This window comes from Schistocerca gregaria, chromosome 10 (genome assembly GCF_023897955.1).
Source record: "Schistocerca gregaria isolate iqSchGreg1 chromosome 10, iqSchGreg1.2, whole genome shotgun sequence".
Classification (NCBI taxonomy): domain Eukaryota; kingdom Metazoa; phylum Arthropoda; class Insecta; order Orthoptera; family Acrididae; genus Schistocerca; species Schistocerca gregaria.
Genome location: NC_064929.1, coordinates 30,544,471 through 30,564,911, shown reverse-complemented (window position 1 = coordinate 30,564,911; position 20,441 = coordinate 30,544,471).

The following is a 20,441-nucleotide window of genomic DNA, read 5'->3' as shown; positions in this document are numbered from 1 at the left end:
CGCACTTTCCTCCATGGGAGTAATGTCCAAAACAGTCTACGATTTTGATCGTTCCCTGGAAGACCAGTAGTAGTTTCCGATGCACATCTGAAGGCATTCTGTAATCTGTGGACTACCTGAGTATTGATGAAACACAGAAATTGCATCGGGATTGAATACAACAGTCACCATTCGCACTTTCCTCCATGTGAGTATTGTCTCAAACAGTCTACGCTTCGATCGTTCCCAGGAAGACGAGTAGTAGTTTCCGATGCACATCTGGAGGCTATCTTTAATCTGTGGACTATCAGACTGTTGATGAAACACAGAAATTGCATCGGGATTGAATACAACAGTCACCACGCCCACTTTCCTCCATGTGAGTAAATTCTCAAACAGTCCACGCTTTGATCGTTCCCTGGAAGACCAGTAGTAGTTTCCGATGCACATCTGGAGGCAATCTGTAATCTGTGGACTGTCAGAGTGTTGATGAAACACAGAAATTGCATCGGGTTTGAATACAACAGTCACCATGCGCACTTTCCTCCATGGGAGTAGTATCTCAAACAGTCTACGCTTTGATAGTTCCCTGGAGGACCAGTAGTAGTTTCCAATGCACATCTGGAGGCATTCTGTAATCTGTGGACCTTCAAACTGTTGATGAAACACAGAAATTGCATCGGGATTGAATACAACAGTCACCATGCGCACTTTCCTCCATGTGAGTAATGTCTCAAACAGTCTATGCTTTGATCGTTCCCAGGAAGACCAGTAGTAGTTTCCGATGCACATCTGGAGGCATTCTGAAATCTGTAAACTATCAGAGTGTCGATGAAACACAGAAATTACATCGGGATTGAATACAACAGTCACCATGCGAACTTTCCTCCATGGGAGTAATGTCTCAAACAGTCTACGGTTTTGATCGTTCCCTGGAAGACCAGTAGTAGTTTCCGATGCATATCTGGAGGCATTCTGTAATCTGTGGACTATCAGAGTGTTGATGAAACACAGAAATTCCATCGGGAATGAATACAACAGTCACCATGCTCACTTTCCCCCGTGGGAGTAATTCTCAAACAGTCTATCCTTTGATCGTTCACTGGAAGACCAGAAGTAGTTTCCGATGCACATCTGGTGGCATTCTGTAATCTGTGGACTATCAGAGTGTTGATGAAACACAGAATTTGCATCGGGATTGTAACAACAGTCATTATGCGCACTTTCCTCCACGGGAGTAGTGTCTTAAACAGTTTACGCCTTGATCGTTCCCTGGAAGACCAGTAGTAGATTCCGATGCACATCTGGAGGCATTCTGTAATCTGTGGACTACCTGAGTGTTGATGAAACACAGAAATTGCATCGTGATTGAATACAACAGTCACCATCCGCACTTTCCTCCATGGGAGTAACGTCTGAAACAGTCTACGCTTTGATCGTTCCCTGGAAGACCAGTAGTAGTTTCCGGTACACATCTGGTGGCATTCTGTAATCTGTGGACTATCAGAGTGTTGATGAAACACAGAAATTACATCGGGATTGAATACAACAGTCACCATGCGAACTTTCCTCCATGGGAGTAATGTCTCAAACAGTCTACGATTTTGATCGTTCCCTGGAAGACCAGTAGTAGTTTCCGATGCACATCTGAAGGCATTCTGTAATCTGTGGACTACCTGAGTATTGATGAAACACAGAAATTGCATCGGGATTGAATACAACAGTCACCATCCGCACTTTCCTCCATGTGAGTATTGTCTCAAACAGTCTACGCTTCGATCGTTCCCAGGAAGACGAGTAGTAGTTTCCGATGCACATCTGGAGGCTATCTTTAATCTGTGGACTATCAGACTGTTGATGACACACAGAAATTGCATCGGGATTGAATACAACAGTCACCACGCCCACTTTCCTCCATGTGAGTAAATTCTCAAACAGTCCACGCTTTGATCGTTCCCTGGAAGACCAGTAGTAGTTTCCGATGCACATCTGGAGGCAATCTGTAATCTGTGGACTGTCAGAGTGTTGATGAAACACAGAAATTGCATCGGGTTTGAATACAACAGTCACCATGCGCACTTTCCTCCATGGGAGTAGTATCTCAAACAGTCTACGCTTTGATAGTTCCCTGGAGGACCAGTAGTAGTTTCCAATGCACATCTGGAGGCATTATGTAATCTGTGGACCTTCAAACTGTTGATGAAACACAGAAATTGCATCGGGATTGAATACAACAGTCACCATGCGCACTTTCCTCCATGTGAGTAATGTCTCAAACAGTCTATGCTTTGATCGTTCCCAGGGAGACCAGTAGTAGTTTCCGATGCACATCTGGAGGCATTCTGAAATCTGTAAACTATCAGAGTGTCGATGAAACACAGAAATTCCATCGGGATTGAATACAACAGTCACCATGCGCACTTTCCTCCATGGGAGTAATTCTCAAACAGTCTACCATTTGATCGCTCACTGGAAGACCAGTAGTAGTTTCCGATGCACATCTGGCGGCATTCTGTAATCTGTGGACCATCAGAGTATTGATGAAACACAGAAATTGGATTGGGATTGAATACAACAGTCACCATCCGCACTTTTCTCCATGGGAGTAACGTCTGAAACAGTCTACACTTTGATCGTTCCGTGGAAGACCAGTAGTAGTTTCCGATACACATCTGGTGGCATTCTGTAATCTGTGGACTATCTGAGTGTTGATGAAACAGAGAAATTGCATCGGGATTGAATACAATATTCACAATCCACACCTCCCTCCATGGGTGTAAAGTGTGAAAAAGTCCACGCTTTGATCGTTCCCTGGAAAACCAATAGTAGTTTCCGATGCACATCTGGTGGCATTCTGTAATCTGTGGACTATCAGAGGGTTGATGAAACACATCAATTGCATCGGGATTGAATACAACAGTCACCATCCACACTTTCTTCCATGGGAGTAATGTCTCAAAGAGTCTACGCTTTGATCGTTCCCTGGAAGATCAGTAGTAGTTTCTGATGCACATCTGGTGGCATTCAGTAATCTGTGGACGATCAGAGTGTTGATGAATCACAGAAATTGCATCGGGATTGAATACAACAGTCACAATCCCCACTTTTCTATATGGGAGTAATGTCTCAAACAGTCTACGCTTTGGTCGTACCCTGGAAGACCAGTAGTGGTTTCCGATGCACAACTGGTGGCATTCTGTAATCTATGGACTTACAGAGTGTTGATGAAAAACAGAAAATGCATCGGGATTGAATACAACAGTCACCATGCACACTTTCCTCCACGGGAGTAATGTCTCAAACAGTCTACGCTTTGATCGTTCCATGGAAGACCAGTAGTAGTTTCCGATGCACATCTGGTGGCATTCTGTAATCTGTGGACTATCAGGGTGTTGATGAAACACATAAATTGCATCGGGATTGAATACAATATTCACAATCCACACCTCCCTCCATGGGTGTAATGTGTGAAAAAGTCCACGCTTTGATCGTTCCCTGGAAAACCAGTAGTAGTTTCCGATGCACATCTGGTGGCATTCTGTAATCTGTGGACTATCAGAGTGTTGACAAAAACACAGAAATTGCATCGGGATTGAATACAACAATCACCATGCGCACTTTCCTCCATGTGAGTAATGTCTCAAACAGTCTATGCTTTGATCGTTCCCAGGAAGACCAGTAGTAGATTCCGATGCACATCTGGAGGCATTCTGAAATCTGTAAACTATCAGAGTGTCGATGAAACACAGAAATTCCATCGGGATTGAATACAACAGTCACCATGCGCACTTTCCTCCATGGGAGTAATTCTCAAACAGTCTACCATTTGATCGCTCACTGGAAGACCAGTAGTGGTTTCCAATGCACAACTGGTGGCATTCTGTAATCTATGGACTATCAGAGTGTTGATGAAAAACAGAAAATGCATCGGGATTGAATACAACAGTCACCATGCGCACTTTCCTCCACGGGAGTAATGTCTCAAACAGTCTACGCTTTGATCGTTCCCTGGAAGACCAATAGTAGTTTCCGATGCACATATGGTAGCATTCTGTAATCTGTGGACTATCAGAGTGTTGATGAAACACAGAAATTACATCGGGATTGAATACAACAGTCACCACGCGAACTTTCCTCCATGGGAGTAATGTCTCAAACAGTCTACGCTTTGATAGTTCCCTGGAGGACCAGTAGTAGTTTCCAATGCACATCTGGAGGCATTCTGTAATCTGTCGACCTTCAAAGTGTTGATGAAACACAGAAATTGCATCGGGATTGAATACAACAGTCACCATGCGCACTTTCCTCCATGTGAGTAATGTCTCAATCAGTCTATGCTTTGATCTTTCCCAGGAAGACCAGTAGCAGTTTCCGATGCACATCTGGAGGCATTCTGAAATCTGTAAACTATCAGAGTGTTGATGAAACACAGAAATTCCATCGGGATTGAATACAACAGTCACCATGCGCACTTTCCTCCATGGTAGTAATTCTCAAACTGTCTATGCTTTGATCGTTCCCAGGAAGGAAAGTAGTAGTTTTCGATGCATATCTGGAATCAATCTGTAATCTGTGGACTGTCAGAGTGTTGATGAAACACAGAAATTGCATCGGGATTGAATACAACAGTCACCATCCGCACTTTCCTCCATGGGAGTAATATCTGAAACACTCCACGCCTTGATCTCTCCCTCGAAGACCAGTATTTGCTTCCGATGCACATCTGGTGGCATTCTGTAATCTGTGGACTATCAGAGTGTTGATGAAACACAGAAATTGCATCGTGATTGAATACAACAGTCACCATGCGCACTTTCCTCCACAGGAGTAATATCTCATACAGTCTACGCTTTGATCGTTCAATGGAACACCAGTAGTGGTATCCGATGCACAACTGGTGGCATTCTGTTATCTGTGGACTATCAGAGTGTTGATGGAAAACAGAAAACGCATCGGGATTGAATACAACAGTCACCATGCGCACTTTCCTCCACGGGAGTAATGTCTCAAACAGTCTACGGTTAGATCGCTCCCTGGAAGACCATTAGTAGTCTCCGATGCACATCTGGTGCCATTCTGTAATCTGTGGACAATCAGAGTGTTGATGAAACACATAAATTGCATCGGGATTGAATACAATAGTCACCATCCACACTTTCTTCCATGGGCGTAATGTCTGAAGCAGTCCACGCTTTGATCGTTCCCTGGAAGACCAGCAGTAGTTTCCGATGCACATCTGGTGGCATTCTGTAATCTGTGGACCATCAGAGTGTTGACGAAACAAAAAATTGCATCTGGAATGTATACATCAGTCACCACATGCACTTTCCTCCACGGGAGTAATGTCTCAAACAGTCTACGATTTTGATCTTTCCCTGGAAGACCAGTAGTAGTTTCCGATGCACATCTGGTGGCATTCTGTAATCTGTGGACTATCAGAGTGTTGATGAAACACAGAATTTGCATCGGGATTGTAACAACAGTCATTATGCGCACTTTCCTCCACGGGAGTAATGTCTCAAACAGTTTACGCCTTGATCGTTCCCTGGAAGACCAGTAGTAGTTTCCGGTGCACATCTGGAGGCACTCTGTAATCTGTGGACTACGTGAGTGTTGATGAAACACAGAAATTGCATCGGGATTGAATACAACAGTCACCATCCGCACTTTCCTCCATCGGAGTATTGTCTCAAACAATCTACGCTTCGATCGTTACCAGGAAGACCAGTAGTAGTTTCCGATGCACATCTGGAGGCAATCTTTAATCTGTGGACTATCAGAGTGTTGATGAAACACAGAATTTGCATCGGGATTGAATACAACAGTCACCACGCCCACTTTCCTCCATGTGAGTAAATTCTCAAACAGTCCACGCTTTGATCGTTCCCTGAAAGACCAGTAGTAGTTTCCAATGCACATCTGGAGGCAATCTGTAATCTGTGGACCTTCAAAGTGTTGATGAAACACAGAAATTGCATCGGGATTGAATACAACAGTCACCATGCGCACTTTCCTTCATGTGCGTAATGTCTCAAACAGTCTATGCTTTGATCGTTCCCAGGAAGACCAGTAGTAGTTTCCGATGCACATCTGGAATCATTCTGAAATCTGTAAACTATCAGAGTGTTGATGAAACACAGAAATTCCATCGGGATTGAATACAACAGTCACCATGCGCACTTTCCTCCATGGGAGTAAATCTCAAACAGTCTACCATTTGATCGCTCACTGGAAGACCAGTAGTAGTTTCCGATGCACATCTGGCGGCATTCCGTAATCTGTGGACCATCAGAGTGTTGATGAAACACAGAAATTGCATCGGGATTGAATACAACAGTCACCATCTGCACTTTTCTCCATGGGAGTAACGTCAGAAACAGTCTACGCTTTGATCGTTCCGTGGAAGACCAGTAGTAGTTTCCGATACACATCTGGTTGCATTCTGTAATCTGTGGACTATCTTAGTGTTGATGAAACAGATAAATTACATCGCGATTGAATACAACAGTCACCATCCTCACTTTCCCCCATGGGAGTATGGTCTCAAAGAGTCTACGCTTTGATCGTTCCCAGGAAGACCAGTAGTAGTTTCCGATGCACATCTGGAGGCATTCTGAAATCTGTAAACTATCAGAGTGTTGATGAAACACAGAAATTCCATCGGGATTGAATACAACAGTCACCATGCGCACTTTCCTCCATGGGAGTAATTCTCAAACAGTCTACCATTTGATCGCTCACTGGAAGACCAGTAGTAGTTTCGGATGCATATCTGGCGGCATTCTGTAATCTGTGGCTCATCAGAGTGTTGATGAAACACAGAAATTGCATCGGGATTGAATACAACAGTCACCATCCGCACTTTTCTCCATGTGAGTAACGTCTGAAACAGTCTACGCTTTGATCGTTCCGTGGAAGACCAGTAGTAGTTTCCGATACACATCTGGTTGCATTCTGTAATCTGTGGACTATCTCAGTGTTGATGAAACAGAGAAATTACATCGCGATTGAATACAACAGTCACCATCCTCACTTTCCCCCATGGGAGTATGGTCTCAAAGAGTCTACGCTTTGATCGTTCCCAGGAAGACCAGTAGTAGTTTCTGATGCACATCTGGTGGCATTCTGTAATCTGTGGACGATCAAAGTGTTGAAGAATCACAGAAATTGCATCGGGATTGAATACAACAGTCACCATCCCCACTTATCTCCATGGGAGTAATGTCTCAAACAGTCTACGCTTTGGTCATACCCTGGAAGACCAGTAGTGGTTTCCGATGCACAACTGGTGGCATTCTGTAATCTATGGACTATCAGAGTGTTGATGAAAAACAGAAAATGCATCGGGATTGAATACAACAGTCACCATGCGCACTTTCCTCCACGGGAGTAATGTCTCAAACAGTCTACGCTTTGATCGTTCCCTGGAAGACCAGTAGTAGTTTCCGATGCACATCTGGTGGCATTCTGTAATCTGTGGACTATCAGGGTGTTGAAGAAACACATAAATTGCATCGGGATTGAATACAATATTCACAATCCACACTTTCCTCCATGGGTGTCATGTGTGAAACAGTCCACGCTTTGATCGTTCCCTGGAAAACCGGTAGTAGTTTCCGATGCACATCTAAAGGCATTCTGTAATCTGTGGACTACCTGAGTGTTGATGAAATACAGAACTTGCATCGGGATTGAATACAACAGTCACCATGCGCACTTTCCACCACAGGAGTAATATCTCATACAGTCTACGCTTTGATCGTTCATTGGAAGGCCTGTAGTGGTTTCCGATGCAGAACTGGTGGCATTCTGTAATCTGTGGACTATCAGAGTGTTGATGGAAAACAGAAAATGCATCGGGATTGAATACAACAGTCACCATGCGCACTTTCCTCCACGGGAGTAATGTCTCAAACAGTCTACGGTTAGATCGTTCCCTGGAAGACCAGTAGTAGTCTCCGATGCAGATCTGGTGGCATTCTGTAATCTGTGGACTATCAGAGTGTTGATGAAACACATAAATATCATCGGGATTGAATACAACAGTCACCATCCACACTTTCCTCCATGGGAGTAATGTCTGAAACAGTCCACGCTTTGATCGTTCCCTGGAAGACCAGCAGCAGTTTCCGATGCACATCTGGTGGCATTCTGAAATCTGTGGACCATCAGAGTGTTAACGAAACAAAAAATTGCATCGGGAATGTATACATCAGTCACCATGGGCACTTTCCTCCACGGGAGTAATGTCTCAAACAGTCTACGCTTTGATCGTTCCCTGGAAGACCAGTAGTAGTTTCCGATGCAGATATGGTAGTATTCTGTAATCTGTGGACTATCAGAGTGTTGATGAAACACAGAAATTACATCGGGATTGAATACAACAGTCACCATGCGAACTTTCCTCCATGGGAGTAATGTCTCAAACAGTCTACGATTTTGATCGTTCCCTGGAAGGCCAGTAGTAGTTTCCGATGCACATCCGGAGGCAATCTGTAATCTGTGGACTGTCAGAGTGTTGATGAAACACAGAAATTGCATCGGGTTTGAATACAACAGTCACCATGCGCACTTTCCTCCATGGGAGTTATGTCTCAAACAGTCTACGCTTTGATAGTTTCCTGGAGGACCAGTAGTAGTTTCCAATGCACATCTGGAGGCATTCTGTAATCTGTGGACCTTCAAAGTGTTGATGAAACACAGAAATTGCATCGGGATTGAATACAACAGTCACCATGCGCACTTTCCTCCATGTGAGTAATGTCTCAATCAGTCTGTGCGTTGATCGTTCCCAGGAAGACCAGTAGTAGTTTCCGATGCACATGTGGAGGCATTCTGAAATCTTTAAACTATCAGAGTGTTGATGAAACACAGATATTCCATCGGGATTGAATACAACAGTCACCATGCGCACTTTCCTCCATGGGAGTAATTCTCAAACAGTCTACCATTTGATCGCTCACTGGAAGACCAGTAGTAGTTTCCGATGCACATCTGGCGGCATTCTGTAATCTGTGGACCATCAGAGTATTGATGAAACACAGAAATTGCATCGGGATTGAATACAACAGTCACCATGCGCACTTTCCTAAATGAGAGTAATGTCTCAAACAGTCTATGCTTTGATCGTTCCCAGGAAGGCCAGTAGTAGTTTTCGATGCATATCTGTAATCAATCTGTAATCTGTGGACTATCAGAGTGTTGATGAAACACAGAAATTGCATCGGGATTGAATACAACAGTCACCATCCGCACTTTCCTCCATGGGAGTAATATCTGAAACACTCCACGCCCTGATCTCTACCTGGAAGACCAGTATTTGCTTCCGATGCACATCTGGTGGCATTCTGTAATCTGTGGACTATCAGAGTGTTGATGAAACACAGAAATTGCATCGGGATTGAATACAACAGTCACCATGCGCACTTTCCTAAATGAGAGTAATGTCTCAAACAGTCTATGCTTTGATCGTTCCCAGGAAGGCCAGTAGTAGTTTTCGTAGCATATCTGTAATCAATCTGTAATCTGTGGACTATCAGAGTGTTGATGAAACACAGAAATTGCATCGGGATTGAATACAACAGTCACCATGCGCACTTTCCTCCACAGGAGTAATATCTCATACAGTCTACGCTTTGATCGTTCAATGGAACACAAGTAGTGGTATCCGATGCACAACTGGTGGCATTCTGTTATCTGTGGACTATCAGAGTGTTGATGGAAAACAGAAAATGCATCGGGATTGAATACAACAGTCACCATGCGCACTTTCCTCCATGGGAGTAATGTCTCAAACAGTCTACGGTTAGATCGTTCCCTGGAAGACCCTTAGTAGTCTCCGATGCACATCTGGTGCCATTCTGTAATCTGTGGACTATTAGAGTGTTTATGAAGCACATAAATTGCATCGGTTTTGAATACAACAGTCGCCATCCACACTTTCTTCCATGGGAGTAATGTCAGAAACAGTCACGCTTTGATCGTTCCCTGGAAGTCCAGCAGTAGTTTCCGATGCACATCTGGTGGCTTTCTGTAATCTGTGGACCATCAGAGTGTTGACGAAACAAAAAATTGCATCGGGATTGTGTACATCAGTCACCATGGGCACTTTCCTCCATGGGAGTAATGTCTCAAACAGTCTACGACTTTGATCGTTCCCTGGAAGACCAGTAGTAGTTTCCGATGCACATCTGGATTCATTCTGTAATCTGTGGACTATCAGAGTGTTGATGAAACACAGAAATTCCATCGGGAATGAATACAACAGTCACCATGCGCACTTACCTCCACGGGAGTAATGTCTCAAACAGTCTACGGTTAGATCGTTCCCTGGAAGACCATTAGTAGTGTCCGATGGACATCTGGTGGCATTCTGTAATCTGTGGACTATCAGAGTGTTGATGAAACACAGAATTTGCATCGGGATTGTAACAACAGTCATTATGCGCACTTTCCTCCCCGGAAGTAATGTCTCAAACAGTTTACGCCTTGATCGTTCCCTGGAAGACCAGTAGTAGTTTCCGATGCACATCTGGAGGCAATCTTTAATCTGTGGACTATCAGAGTGTTGATGAAACACAGAAATTGCATCGGGATTGAATACAACAGTCACCACGCCCACTTTCCTCCATGTGAGTAAATTCTCAAACAGTCCACGGCTTTGATCGTTCCCTGAAAGACCAGTAGTAGTTTCCGATGCACATCTGGAGGCAATCTGTAATCTGTGGACCTTCAAAGTGTTGATGAAACACAGAAATTGCATCGGGATTGAATACAACAGTCACCATGCGCACTTTCCTCCATGTGTGTAATGTCTCAAACAGTCTATGCTTTGATCGTTCCCTGGAAGACCAGTAGTAGTTTCCGATGCACATCTGGAGGCATTCTGAAATCTGTAAACTATCAGAGTGTTGATGAAACACGGAAATTCCATCGGGATTGAATACAACAGTCACCATGCGCACTTTCCTCCATTGGAGTAAATCTCAAACAGTCTACCATTTGATCGCTCACTGGAAGACCAGTAGTAGTTTCCGATGCACATCTGGCGGCATTCCGTAATCTGTGGACCATCAGAGTGTTGATGAAACACAGAAATTGCATCGGGATTGAATACAACAGTCACCATGCGCACTTTCCTCCATGGGAGTAACTCTCAAACAGTCTACCATTTGATCGCTCACTGGAAGACCAGTAGTAGTTTCCGATGCACATCTGGCGGCATTCTGTAATCTGTGGACCATCAGAGTATTGATGAAACACAGAAATTGCATCGGGATTGAATACAACAGTCACCATGCGCACTTTCCTAAGTGAGAGTAATGTCTCAAACAGTCTACGCTTTGATCGTTCCCAGGAAGGCCAGTAGTAGTTTTCGATGCATATCTGTAATCAATCTGTAATCTGTGGACTATCAGAGTGTTGATGAAACACAGAAATTGCATCGGGATTGAATACAACAGTCACCATCCGCACTTTCCACCATGGGAGTAATATCTGAAACACTCCACGCCTTGATCTCTCCCTGGAAGACCAGTATTTGCTTCCGATGCACATCTGGTGGCATTCTGTAATCTGTGGACTATCAGAGTGTTGATGAAACACAGAAATTGCATCGGGATTGAATACAACAGTCACCATGCGCACTTTCCTCCACAGGAGTAATATCTCATACAGTCTACGCTTTGATCGTTCAATGGAACACCAGTAGTGGTATCCGATGCACAACTGGTGGCATTCTGTTATCTGTGGACTATCAGAGTGTTGATGGAAAACAGAAAATGCATCGGGATTGAATACAACAGTCACCATGCGCACTTTCCTCCATGGGAGTAATGTCTCAAACAGTCTACGGTTAGATCGTTCCCTGGAAGACCCTTAGTAGTCTCCGATGCACATCTGGTGCCATTCTGTAATCTGTGGACTATCAGAGTGTTTATGAAACACATAAATTGCATCGGTTTTGAATACAATAGTCGCCATCCACACTTTCTTCCATGGGAGTAATGTCTGACACAGTCCACGCTTTGATCGTTCCCTGGAAGTCCAGCAGTAGTTTCCGATGCACATCTGGTGGCTTTCTGTAATCTGTGGACCATCAGAGTGTTGACGAAACAAAAAATTGCATCGGGATTGTATACATCAGTCACCATGGGCACTTTCCTCCATGGGAGAAATGTCTAAAACAGTCTACGATTTTGATCGTTCCCTGGAAGACCAGTAGCAGTTTCCGATGCACATCTGGATTCATTCTGTAATCTGTGGACTATCAGAGTGTTGATGAAACACAGAAATACCATCGGGAATGAATACAACAGTCACCATGCGCACTTTCCTAGACGGGAGTAATGTCTCAAACAGTCTACGGTTAGATCGTTCCCTGGAAGACCATTAGTAGTCTCCGATGGACATCTGGTGGCATTCTGTAATCTGTGGACTATCAGAGTGTTGATGAAACACAGAATTTGCATCGGGATTGTAACAACAGTCATTATGCGCACTTTCCTCCACGGAAGTAATGTCTCAAACAGTTCATGCCTTGATCGTTCCCTGGAAGACCAGTAGTAGTTTCCGATGCACATCTGGAGGCATTCTGTAATTTGTGGACTACCTGAGTGTTGATGAAACACAGAAATTGCATCGGGATTGAATACAACAGTCACCATCCGCACTTTCCTCCATCGGAGTATTGTCTCAAACAATCTACGCTTCGATAGTTCCCAGGAAGACCAGTAGCAGTTTCCGATGCACATCTGGAGGCAATCTTTAATCTGTGGACTATCAGAGTGTTGATGAAACACAGAAATTGCATCGGGATTGAATACAACAGTCACCACGCCCACTTTCCTCCATGTGAGTAAATTCTCAAACAGTCCACGCTTTGATCGTTCCCTGAAAGACCAGTAGTAGTTTCCGATGCACATCTGGAGGCAATCTGTAATCTGTGGACCTTCAAAGGGTTGATGAAACACAGAAATTGCATCGGGATTGAATACAACAGTCACCATGCGCACTTTCCTCCATGTGCGTAATGTCTCAAACAGTCTATGCTTTGATCGTTCCCTGGAAGACCAGTAGTAGTTTCCGATGCACACCTGGAGGCATTCTGAAATCTGTAAACTATCAGAGTGTTGATGAAACACGGAAATTCCATTGGGATTGAATACAACAGTCACCATGCGCACTTTCCTCCATTGGAGTAAATCTCAAACAGTCTACCATTTGATCGCTCACTGGAAGACCAGTAGTAGTTTCCGATGCACATCTGGCGGCATTCTGTAATCTGTGGACCATCAGAGTGTTGATGAAACACAGAAATTGCATATGGATTGAATACAACAGTCACCATCTGCAACTTTCTCCATGGGAGTAACGCCTGAAACAGTCTACGCTTTGATCGTTCCCTGGAAGACCAGTAGTAGTTTCCGATACACATCTGGTGGCATTCTGTAATATGTGGGCTATCTGAGTGTTGATGAAACAGAGAAATTGCATCGCGATTGAATACAACAGTCACCATCCTCACTTTCCTCCATTGGAGTAATGTCTCAAACAGTCTACGCTTTAATAGTTCCCTGTTAGACCAGTAGTAGTTTCCGATGCACATCTGGTGGCATTCTGTAATCTATGAACTATCAGAGTGTTGATGAAACACAGAAATAGCATCGGGATTGATAACAACAGTCATTATGCGCACTTCCCTCCACAGGAGTAATGTCTCAAACAGTCTACACCTTGATCGTTCCCTGGAAGACCAGTAGTAGTTTCGATGCACATCTGGAGGCATTCAGTAATCTGTGGACCTTCAAAGTGTTGACGAAACGCAGAAATTGCAATCGGGATTGAATACACCAGTCACCATGCGCACCTTTCTCCATGTGAGTAATGTCTCAAACAGTCTACGCTTTGATAGTTCCCTGGAAGAAGAGTAGTAGTTTCCAATGAACAACTGATGGCATTCTGTAATCTATGGACTATCAGAGTGTTGATGAAACACAGAAATTGCATCGGGATTCAATACAACAGTCACCATTCGCACTTTTCTCCATATGAGTAATGTCTGAAACAGTCTACACCTTGATCGTTCCCTGGAAGACCAGTAGTAGTTTCCGATGCACATCTGGAGGCATTCTCTAATCAGTGGACCGTCAAAGTGTTGATGAAACACAGAAATTGCATCGGGAGTGAATACAACAGTCACAATCCGCACTTTCCTCAATGGGAGTAATGTCTGATACAGTCTACGCTTTGATCGTTCCCAGGAAGACCAGTAGTAGTTTCCGATGCACATGTGGAGGCTATCTGTAATCTGTGGACTATCAGAGTGTTGATGAAACACAGAAAGTGCATCGGGATTGAATACAACAATCACCATTCGCACTCTCCTCCACGGGAGTAATGTCTCAAACAGTCAACGCTTTGATCGTTCCCTGGAAGACCACTAGTAGTTTCCGATGCACATATGGTAGCATTCTGTAATCTGTGGACTATCAGAGTGTTGATGAAACACAGAAATTACATCGGGATTGAATACAACAGTCACCATGCGAACTTTTCTCCATGGGAGTAATGTCTCAAACAGTGTACGATTTTGATCGTTCCCTGGAAGACCAGTAGTAGTTTCCGATGCACATCTGGAGGCAATCTGTAATCTGTGGACTGTCAGAGTGTTGATGAAACACAGAAATTGCATCGGGTTTGAATACAACAGTCACCATGCGCACTTTCCTCCATGGGAGTAATGTCTCAAACAGTCTACGCTTTGATAGTTCCCAGGAGGACCAGTAGTAGTTTCCAATGCACATCTGGTGGCATTCTGTAATCTGTGGACCTTCAAAGTGTTGATGAAACACAGAAATTGCATCGGGATTGAATACAACAGTCACCACGCGCACTTTCCTCCATGTGAGTAATGTCTCAATCAGTCTATGCTTTGATCGCTCCCAGGAAGACCAGTAGTAGTTTCCGATGCACATCTGGAGGCATTCTGAAATCTGTAAACTATCAGAGTGTTGATGAAACACAGAAATTCCATCGGGATTGAATACAACAGTCACCATCCTCACTTTCCTCCATGGGAGTATTGTCTCCAAGAGTCTACGCTTTGATCGTTCCCTGGAAGATCAGTAGTAGTTTCTGATGCACATCTGGTTCCATTCTGTAATCTGTGGACGATCAGAGTGTTGATGAATCACAGAAATTGCATCGGGATTGAATACAACAGTCACCATCCCCACTTTTCTCCATGGGAGTAATGTCTCAAACAGGCTACGCTTTGGTCGTACCCTGGAAGACCAGTAGTGGTTTCCGATGCACAACTGGTGGCATTCTGTAATCTATGGACTATCAGAGTGTTGATGAAAAACAGAAAATGCTTAGGGATTGAATACAACAGTCACCATGCGCACTTTCCTCCACGGGAGTAATGTCTCAAATCGTCTACGCTTTGATCGTTCCATGGAAGACCAGTAGTTGTTTCCGATGCACATCAGGTGGCATTCTGTAATCTGTGGACTATCTGGGTGTTGATGAAACACATAAATTGCATCGGGATTGAATACAATATTCACAATCCACACTTCCCTCCATGGGTGTAATGTGTGAAACAGTCCACGCTTTGATTGTTCCCTGGAAAACCAGTAGTAGTTTCCGATGCACATCTGGTGGCATTCTGTAATCTGTGGACCTTCAAAGTGTTGATGAAACACAGAAATTGCATCGGGATTGAATACATCTGTCACTATACGCACTTTCCTCCATGGGAGTAATGTCTCGAACAGTCTACACTTTGATCGTTCAAAGGAATACCAGTAGTAGTTTCCGATGCACATCTGGAGGCAATCTGTAATCTGTGGACTATCAGAGTGTTGATGAAACACAGAAAGTGCATCGGGATTGAATACAACAATCACCATTCGCACTCTTCTCCACGGGAGTAATGTCTCAAACAGTCTACGCTTTGATAGTTCCCTGGAGGACCAGTAGTAGTTTCCAATGCACATCTGGTGGAATTCTGTAATCTGTGGACCTTCAAAGTGTTGATGAAACACAGAAATTGCATCGGGATTGAATACAACAGTCACCATGCGCACTTTCCTCCATGTGAGTAATGTCTCAATCAGTCTATGCTTTGATCGTTCCCAGGAAGACCAGTAGTAGTTTCCGATGCACATCTGGAGGCATTCTGAAATCTGTAAACTATCAGAGTGTTGATGAAACACAGAAATTCCATCGGGATTGAATACAACAGTCACCATGCGCACTTTCCTCCATGGGAGTAATTCTCAAACAGTCTACCATTTGATCGCTCACTGGAAGACCAGTAGTAGCTTCTGATGCATATCTGGCGGCATTCTGTAATCTGTGGACCATCAGAGTATTGATGAAACACAGAAATTTCATCGGGATTGAATACAACAGTCACCATCCGCACTATTCTCCATGGGAGTAACGTCTGAAACAGTCTACACTTTGATCGTTCCGTGGAAGACCAGTAGTAGTTTCCGATACACATCTGGTGGCATTCTGTAATCTGTGGACTATCTGAGTGTTGATGAAACAGAGAAATTGCATCGCGATTGAATACAACAGTCACCATCCTCACTTTCCTCCATGGGAGTATTGTCTCAAAGAGTCTACGCTTTGATCGTTACCTGGAAGATCAGTAGTAGTTTCTGATGCACATCTGGTGGCATTCTGTAATCTGTGGACTATCAGAGTGTTGACAAAAACACAGAAATTGCATCGGGTTGAATAAAACAGTCACCATGCGCACTTTCCTTCATGTTAGTAATGTCTCCAACAGTCTACGCTTTGATCGTTCCCTGGAAGACCAGTAGTAGCTTCCGATGCACATCTGGAGGCATTCTGTAATCTGTGGACTATAGAGTGTTGATGAAACACAGAAATTGCATCGGGATTGAATACAACAGTCACCATGCGCACTTTCCTAAATGAGAGTAATGTCTCAAACAGTCTATGCTTTGATCGTTCCCAGGCAGGCCAGTAGTAGTTTCCGATGCAAATCTGGAGGCAATCTGTAGTTTGTGGACTATCAGATTGTTGATGAAACACAGAAATTTCATCGGGATTGAATACAAATTTCACCATTCGCACTTTCCTCCACGGGAGTAATGTCTCAAACAGTCTATGCTTTGATCGTTCCCTGGAAGACCAGTAGTAGTTTCCGATGACCATCTGGAGGCATTCTGTAATCTGTGGACCTTCAAAGTGTTGATGAAACACAGAAATTGCATCGGGATTGAATACAACAGTCACCATGCGCACTTTCCTCCATGGGAGTGATGTCTCAAACAGTTTACGCCTTGATCGTTCCCTGGAAGACCAGTAGTAGTTTCCGATGCACATCTGGAGGCATTCTGTAATCTGTGGACTACCTGAGTGTTGATGGAACACAGAAATTGCATCGGGATTGAATACAACAGTCACCATCCGCACTTTCCTCCATCGGAGTATTGTCTCAAACAATCTACGCTTCGATCGTTCCCAGGAAGACCAGTAGTAGTTTCCGATATACATCTGGAGGCAATCTTTAATCTGTGGACTATCAGAGTGTTGATGAAACACAGAAATTGCATCGGCATTGAATACAACAGTCACCACGCCCACTTTCCTCCATGTGAGTAAATTCTCAAACAGTCCACGCTTTTATCGTTCCCTGAAAGACCATTAGTAGTTTCCGATGCACATCTGGAGGCAATCTGTAATCTGTGGACTGTCAGAGTGTTGATGAAACACAGAAATTGCTTCGGGTTTGAATACAACAGTCACAATGCGCACTTTCCTCCATGGGAGTAATGTCTCAAACAGTCTACGCTTTGATAGTTCCCTGGAAGACCAGTAGTAGTTTCCAATGCACATCTGGAGGCAATCTGTAATCTGTGGACCTTCAAAGTGTTGATGAAACACAGAAATTGCATCGGGATTGAATACAACAGTCACCATGCACACTTTCCTCCATGTGCGTAATGTCTCAAACAGTCTATGCTTTGATCGTTCCCAGGAAGACCAGTAGTAGTTTCCGATGCACATCTGGAGGCATTCTGAAATCTGTAAACTATCAGAGTGTTGATGAAACACAGAAATTCCATCGGGATTGAATACAGCAGTCACCATGCGCACTTTCCTCCATGGGAGTAAATCTCAAACAGTCTACCATTTGATCGCTCACTGGAAGACCAGTAGTAGTTTCCGATGCACATCTGGCGGCATTCCGTAATTTGTGGACCATCAGAGTGTTGATGAAACACAGAAATTGCATCGGGATTGAATACAACAGTCACCATCTGCCCTTTTCTCCATGGGAGTAACGTCTGAAACAGTCTACGCTTTGATCGTTTCCTGGAAGACCAGTAGTAGTTTCCGGTACACATCTGGTGGCATTCTGTAATCTGTGGGCTATCTGAGTGTTGATGAAACAGAGAAATTGCATCGCGATTGAATACAACAGTCACCATCCTCACTTTCCTCCATAGGAGTAATGTCTCAAACAGTCTACGCTTTGATAGTTCCCTGGAAGACCAGTAGTATTTTCCAATGCACATCTGGTAACATTCTGTAATCTATGGACTATCAGAGTGTTGATGAAACACAGCAATAGCATCGGGATTGATAACAACAGTCATTATGCGCACTTTCCTCCACGGGAGTTATGTCTCAAACAGTCTATGCCTTGATCGTTGCCAGGAAGACCAGTAGTAGTTTCGGATTCACATCTGTAGGCATTCTGTAAACTGTGGACTATCAGAGTTTGTTGAAACACAGAAATTGCATCGGGATTGAATACAACTGTCTCCATGCGCAATTTCCTCCATGGGAGTAATGTCTCAAACAGTCTGTGCTTTTATCGTCCCAGGAGGACCAGTAGTAGTTTCCGATGCACATCTGGCGGCATCTTGCAATCTGTGGACTATCAGAGTGTTGATGAAACACAGAAATTGCATCGGGATAGAATACAACAGTCATCGTGCGCACTTTCCTCCATGGGAGTAATGTCTCAAACAGTCTACGCTTTGATCGTCCCCTGGAAGACCAGTAGTAGTTTCCGATGCACATCTGGTGGCATCCTGTAATCTGTGGACTATCAGAGTGTTGATGAAACACAGAAATTGCATCGGGATTGAATACAACAGTCACCATCCGCACTTTCCTCCATGGGAGTAACGTCTGAAAGAGTCTACGCTTTGATCGTTCCCTGGAAGACCAGTAGTAGTTTCCGATACACATCTGGTGGCATTCTGTAATCTGTGGACTGTCAGAGTGTTGATGAAACACAGAAATTGCATCGGGTTTTAATACAACAGTCACCATGCGCACTTTCCTCCATGGGAGTAATGTCTCAAATAGTCGACGCTTTAATAGTTCCCTGGTAGACCAGTAGTAGTTTCCGATGCACATCTGGTGGCATTCTGTAATCTATGGACTATCAGTGTGTTGATGAAACACAGAGATAGCATCGGGATTGATAACAACAGTCATTATGCGCACTTCCATCCACGGGAGTAATGTCTCAAACAGTGTACACCTTGATCGTTCCCTGGAAGACCAGTAGTAGTTTCGATGCACATCTGGAGGCATTCAGTAATCTGTGGACCTTCAAAGTTTTGATGAAACACAGAAATTGCATCGGGAGTGAATACAACAGTCACAATCCGCACTTTCCTCAATGGGAGTAATGTCTGATACAGTCTACGCTTTGATCGTTCCCAGGAAGACCAGTAGTAGTTTCCGATGCACATCTGGAGGCTATCTGTAATCTGTGGACTATCAGAGTCTTGATGAAAACACAGAAATTGCATCGGGATTGAATACAACAGTCACCATGCGCACATTCCTCCATGGGCGTAATGTCACAATCAGTCTACGCTTTGATCGTTCCCAGGAAGACCAGTAGTAGTTTCCGATGCACATCTGGAGGCAATCTGTAATCTGTGGACTATCAGAGTGTTGATGAAACACAGAAATTGCATCGGGATTGAATACAACAATCACCATTCGCACTCTCCTCCACGGGAGTAATGTCACAAACAGTCAACGCTTTGATCATTCCCTGGAAGACCAGTAGTAGTTTCCGATGCACATCTGGAGGCATTCTGTAATCTGTGGACTTTCAAAGTGTTGATGAAACAGAGAAATTGCATCGGGATTGAATACAACAGTCACCATGCGCACTTTCCTCCAAGGGAGTAATGTCTCAAACAGTATACGCCTTGATCGTTCCCTGGAAGACCAGTAGTAGTTTCCGATGCACATCTGGAGGCATTCTGTAATCTGTGGACTATCTGAGTGTTAATGAAACACAGAAATTGCATCGAGATTGAATACAACAGTCACCATCCGCACTTTCCTCCGTGGGAGTAATGTCTGAAACAGTCTACGCTTTGATCGTTCCCTGGAGGACCAGTAGTAGTTTCCAATGCACATCTGGAGGCATTCTGGAATCT